We start from the raw sequence: 6,390 nt of genomic DNA, 5'->3' as shown, positions 1-6,390 counted from the left end.
GGATATCCATTCATTCATTTTTTTCACTTTTCTCCCTTCCCATGCCTACCCTCCAGTTTGTTCGTCTCTTTGAAAAGTAAAAGAAAAATTCTTTCATTGGTATACAATCCCCCTCCATACCCCCCGAGTACAGTCCTCTATCCAACCTTCGTTCTGGACTCTCATCATAGCCATAATACCCAATTATATATCACTTTTTAAACTGTTCTCTCCATATGTTTCAATGCACTATACATAATTTATACAACTTTTCTGCATAATGCCACTGTTGTAAAACGGGACTGACATCAGGGTTGGGGTGAGACTGAGAAAAATTGGTTGGTTCATTTTCATTTAGGTCTGTGTTGGCTATTTCTGTAGTGGATGCGGGAGTCCTGGTAATGCAATTCTTTTGAAAATTAATAAATAGACTTTTTAGAGTACACGTTATAGTCAATTTTTTTTTATTTAAAAAGGAAGAAATATAAGAAGGGGAAGAAAGAATACATGAGTGAAAATAAACTCTTTGCTAAAATAACCATAAAAATTATTAAGCACAGCTCTGGTGGCCTAGTGGCAAGAAGCTGTGTTACAATCCCGAAGTCATGCGTTTTGAGCCCACTAGCTGCTCTATAGGAGAAGGATGGGCACTCTCCTCCTGTCCAATTAACTGCCTCTGAAAATCTACCAGAGGGTCAGCTTTGGGTCGGTTCTGACTCGATGATACAAAACAACAGCAACAGTAACTACTAGCCTCTACTTGGAAAAACTATTTCAGTATGTTGGTGGTGTTATTAAGTGCTATCAAATTAATTATGACTCAGCGTTACTCTGTGAAGGACAGACTGAAACCTTGACCCATCCTATGTTACCCTTCCCATCTCCTAGCATGCCCATTGTGTCGATTCAGGACAAATCTCCAAATGAACTCTTATTAGAACTTCCTTGAGGAAGGTTACGTGAGGTCTAGGTTTTTGACATATATATCTTTAAATGTTTCTTGAAAGAAATTTAGTGCTTCTCTGTAGTACTCTAAGTCACAGTGCTACAGAAGTCTGCAAGATGAGTCTCTATAAAAGTATATACTTATCATCATTGTGACAAAAATTTTCACCACGGAATTTTTTTTAAAGTTTTGGTTTTGGTGAAAGTTTTCAGAACATATTTATTTCTATTCAATAATTCCTACTTCCCTCCCCCCCCCCCACGCATTTCATTGCATTTTCCTCGGTGTAACAGGATTCTCTTAACTCCCTTTCTGGGTTCCTACATTTCCATTAGTCCTTCTTTCTTTTCCAAATCTGCCTTCAGAGCTTTGTTTTTGGGCAAAAGTTATCTTTTTGTTCTCATCGGGATGATAATTCCGAGAACTGTGCTCCTCTTGCACACTTTATAGACCTGTCTATGCTTGGTTTCACATTGATCCCCTCGAGCACTTAATGACTTTTTCCAGTGGACTCTGCAGGTATTTAATCGCTCCATCAAGGCTAGGACTGTATGTTTTATTTGCACATGGTTGGCACATTTTCGATGCTCAGTGTGTGTTTGTGGAATAAATGAATTTTCCTATTTATCCCTATGAAACAGCATTCCAATGCTCATTTACTATATGGGAACCAAGAATGAAAACTAAGAGTTTTCTCTTAGTTACCTTTCTCTTAAAAGGTAGCTAAGAGAAGTACTTTTTCTGAGATCTTGGTAAAGCCATGAAGTGATGGTTTTCTCACTCACTAGCACCCATATTTACTAGCCTTCCTGAGAGAAGGTAACCATTGATCTCAGCTCCCTCCTCATTTTATTTGGAGGACCATTTTCTAAAATGTCTCTTCCTTTTACTGTTGGGCTAAAAAGAATATTTTTGAACCCTTGGGGATTGCCTGAAAAGAGAGCTAAACCCCTCAAGGCCCATGATAGTGTGCTTCCGTGTGACCTTTGTTCTAAATCGGGAAATAGTTGCTTAGGCTCCCATAAAGTAAGCTCAGCTCTGCCTCCTCCTCCTTCTTTATCAAGACTTCCTCAACTTGGAAAGTGGTTCCTATGCCAAGAAGTGTCTAACAGTTTGGAGAGGCTGTCAAAGCCCTCCACCTCATTGTTAAAGGAACCAGGGCCTTATTATCATCTTCAGAATTTTCTGTTACAATTAAGCAAAACATAATAATTTCCAAGTAATGTTTTCTCTAGTACTGAACATACCATGGACTGCCAATAGAGCAAACAGGTCTGTATTGGAAAGAGTGAAACCAAGTTTCCTCCTTGGATGCAAGGATTTTGAAGATCCATCTCTTGTATACTTTGGGCACATGGCCAGGAGGGACCAGTCCTTGAAGAAGAATGTCAGGCTTGGAAGGGTGGAGGGACAGTACAGGAGAGGAAGACCCCGGATGAGACGGATTGATACAGTAACAGCAGTAATGGGAGTAAGTGTGTTGGAGTCAGTTGAAAATGGCTCAGGACAGGGCAGGGTTCAGAGTTATTGTACATGGGGGTCGCTCCCTATGAGTCACAGGAGACTTGATGGCAATAACAATAACAACACAATTTCTTGAGAATATTATAGAAACTTTATTATAGAAATATTACAGAAGCTTTCTCTATCGTATTAAATGTTTAGCATAATGCATTATAATATCTGATCACGCTTGTCTGCTTTGGTCAGGCTGTCTATGTGGGATAAACAACAGAATTCATTTGGTGTTATGCTGGAAATGGAATATGTCTAGGTCACCATTATTCTTGTTAGATGCCATACAAGTTAGCTTTGACTCATAGTGACCTTATGTCTAACAGAACAAACATAATCTTGTGACATTCTCACACTCACTGCTGTTGGAGTCTCTGGTTGCAGCTGCTGTATTTCTAGATGAGACACAGTAACACACAAGTTGCCAAATGAGTCTTCTCCATGCCAAGGCTATGGAAAACTCATTCTACAGAGTAACGGAGCTTTCGTGGTGAAAACCATTTTCTTTAGTTTTGGCCAAGTGAGAAAGGACTTACATGGCCAACCCAATGGTAAATGGTTCAAATCCACTATGTATTCTGAGGAAGAAAGTTGTCACTCCTAAATGATTGACAGGCTCTGAAAGCCTACTGTAGGGTCAGCTATGAGTCTGTTTTGACTCAAAGTCACTGAGTATTCTTGAGTTTGATCTTTCTTGCGACCAGTTTCTCTGAGAAACAAATGTGTATTTCCCCCTCTCAAACACCCTACAAGTTTGTGGGGTTTTTTTATGCCTTTGAGAATAATTACCCTGCACTGCCTGCTGTCTTGCTGTCTCTTTTCTTTACCCCATTGGATACTAAGTACCTTGAAAGTAGAGATCAGCCTTATCTTTAAATTCACTGCAGGCTGTGCCCAGAGCATGGAATTTAGCTTTTAATAAAAATGTGCTAAGTTGTAGTGAATTGTGACCCACCCTGGGTCTTAGGCCCTTTGCCAGTTTCAGAGCTAAAACACAATAAGTTCTTGTGTTCTCTGCCATGCACACCCACAAACATATAATGAACACCTGGAAACATGGGGACAACTTAGTCGCTTGGCAAATACTCTCCCTTCCAGAGAGTCTTCACTTTTGAAAAGGCTGATCTGACAGCTGGCCTGCTGTGGGTTAGACAAGCCACTCCCTGAACTGGCCCATCACTGCAACACTGGCCAGATTCATCATGCCAAGAAACAGGGGAAGAGAAGGGTCCAAGTGGGAGAGATTCAATGCCAGGAATGTGCATGCAGATTTAGAACCAAGAGTGGAGCAGAGAGCTCTGTAAAAGGAGAATGGAGGTTGAATTTGCACTTGCATGGGAGCTTCCTTCCTCAGCCTCCCTCTTTCTTTTCTCAGTTCTCTGATGACCCTCCATTTCTCCTTGTCCTCCATGACACTCGGCCTGCAGAGTCTGAGGTCTCTGCTCCTGTTAAGTCAGGGCCCTCTCCCACTCTCTCTACGGGATGCTGTCTCATGAGGCTGTGGCAACCACACTTACTGCTCTTTATGAAATACAAATTGCATTGAGCTGCTTCCAGGAATTTTAGCGGCAAGTTGATTCCTCCCTCCCCCAACCCTCAAGACATGTTCCAGATCCAGAAATGATTATTATTATCATTGTCATTATTATTGACAAACCCCACACCAGTTTTTAAGATGTTTTCTTCAAGGAATAAGCTAGAGCAAGGGCAAACGACAACCTCGAGAACAAGTCCTCCAATTCTCCTTCCTTCATAAGAATGAAAAAACATGTTGACGTCCCCTTAAATTCTAGATGGGCAGTAAGACAGAAGGGAAAAAGATTTTCCTTGAAGCTCAAACAAGGTGCTAATAAAAGATATAGCAAATGAAAAATCCAAAATGGTCTGTTAAATGTGTATTCCAGATGAAAAGTGACAAACATTTAGTGTAAGTATGTCCCACATATTGCACGGTACATACTTAGACCTAAGTATTATTTGTCTGTTTATCAGAAATGCAAGTTTAACCAGGCAGTCACCACTTTTATCAGGCAACCCTTAATGGAGAAATAATCAGGACAGCAATGAGATTTCCATCAACAAAAGCTTCTTTTAAAGTCTTGGCTGAATGGCTTTGGACGACATTTCAATTTGGGCCCTACATTTTCCCTCGAGTGTGAGCTCAATGTCATAGAAAAACAATTGGGAGAATGAACATTCAGTGAACATTCCGCCCCTTCCTTGCCCTCGGCAGCCTGTGGCAAACTGCTCCCCCTCAAACCAGCTGGGGAGGAAGAAAGCTTTCTCTTTTAAGATGGCTTTCCCCCTCCCCTTTTATGGATTGTTCCTTGGATTTGCTAGAGAGCTGCTTTTGCTAATTGCTTCCAGATTGCAGACCAGCGTGGTCTGCCAATTGTGGAGGCGGTGTGGAGGGGCTGGGTGGTAAAGGGGAAGGGACTTGGAGTCTGCCATCTCTTTAGGATTCAAGCTCTGTCACATACTGCCCATGGGACATCGAGCACATTGTATAACCTCTCAGGGGTCCCTATTTCTGTATCAGTAAAAGGAATGTCCTCATGGGCTTAGGATAAAGATAACGTGAGATAGACTCATGAGCAATACTTGTCACAGTGCCTGATATGCAATAGATGCTCCTTTAATGTGACCAGCAATTAAGTCTTTACAAACCTGTGAGTTGAGGGAACTCTTCCTCTTTTATAGATTGTTGTTGCTGTTGTTAGGTGCTTTTGAGTCCAATACAATTAATAACAACTATCTATCTGTCTCTGTCTGTCTGTCTGTCTATCTCTCTCTATTTCTGATATACTTGATCCCATTATTACAGTCTCTGTGTGAGTCCATCTTGTTGAGGATCTTCTCTTTTGCTGACTTTCTGTCCTTCCAAGCATGATGTCCCTTTCTAAGAACTAACTTCTCCTAACAACATACCCCTAACATATGAGAAGTTTCACCATCCTTGCCTCCAAGAAGCACTTGACATTTTCTCCAAGACATATTTGTTTGTTCTTTTGTCAGGTCATAGGATATTCAAGTACTGTTCTTCAACACCAACATTCAAAGACATCATCATCCTTATTTTTTTTTTCTAACTTTCAGATTTATAGGAAGTAAATGAAAAGATAAAAAGTCAACGTAAACATTTATTGGAAATTAGGAGTCTCCCTACAAGCAAGCATAAGTGAATATTGAGTGGAGGGAGAGGGAGGGTGTGAGAGAGAGCTAGAGAGAGAGAGACTTATTGCTTTACTGTTAATAATCTTCTCTGTCTCATGTGATGCCTAGTTTGAGAAGCTATCTAGGACTGCTCTGTCCACTGGTCCTGTTCCTTTCCCTGAGACTTCATGTGGTGGTGATTCAGGTTCAATCAAGGCACTTGTAAGCAGGCCAATCAGATTATCGCAGTCCCTGAGCCACAGAGATGAGTTTAGAGATCAGCACATGACTCAAGCCAAGTTAACCAAACCCAGGCTGAGCGAGTCACAAGGCCTTCCCTAAGCGCTTAAAACAACACTGAGCTTTTCCCTTGGTAACTGAAAGGAAGTAAAGGTCTGGAGCTACAGCAGAGATCTTAGACTCACAGCCATGAAGTGTAAGAAAGGGCAGAATCGGTGTAGAAGGAAATCAACCATCTGAATCAGGACCTTCCTCTCACAAACACACAGTAACATTCACAGGGAAGTGTGCTGCTAATCCAAAGAGGTACCACGGGACAATTTCTTCTTCTGTAATTTGTAGCCGTCATGCTTGGGAGGGTGGAGGGACGACGCAGAAGGGGAAGACCCTCTATGAGATGGATTGATTCGGTGACTGGGGTAATCGGGATAGGTGTGTCGGAGGCAGTGCGATTGGCACAGGATAGAGCAGGGTTTAGGGCTGTTATGCATAGGGTCACTATGAGTCGCAAACGACTCAACGGCACATAACAACAACAACAATTTGTAGCCTCTAAA

The sequence above is a fragment of the Elephantulus edwardii genome, unplaced genomic scaffold (genome assembly GCF_000299155.1).
Source record: "Elephantulus edwardii isolate Elephantulus edwardi_28Jun2011 unplaced genomic scaffold, EleEdw1.0 scaffold00007, whole genome shotgun sequence".
Classification (NCBI taxonomy): Eukaryota; Metazoa; Chordata; class Mammalia; order Macroscelidea; family Macroscelididae; genus Elephantulus; species Elephantulus edwardii.
This window is presented reverse-complemented; position numbering follows the sequence as displayed.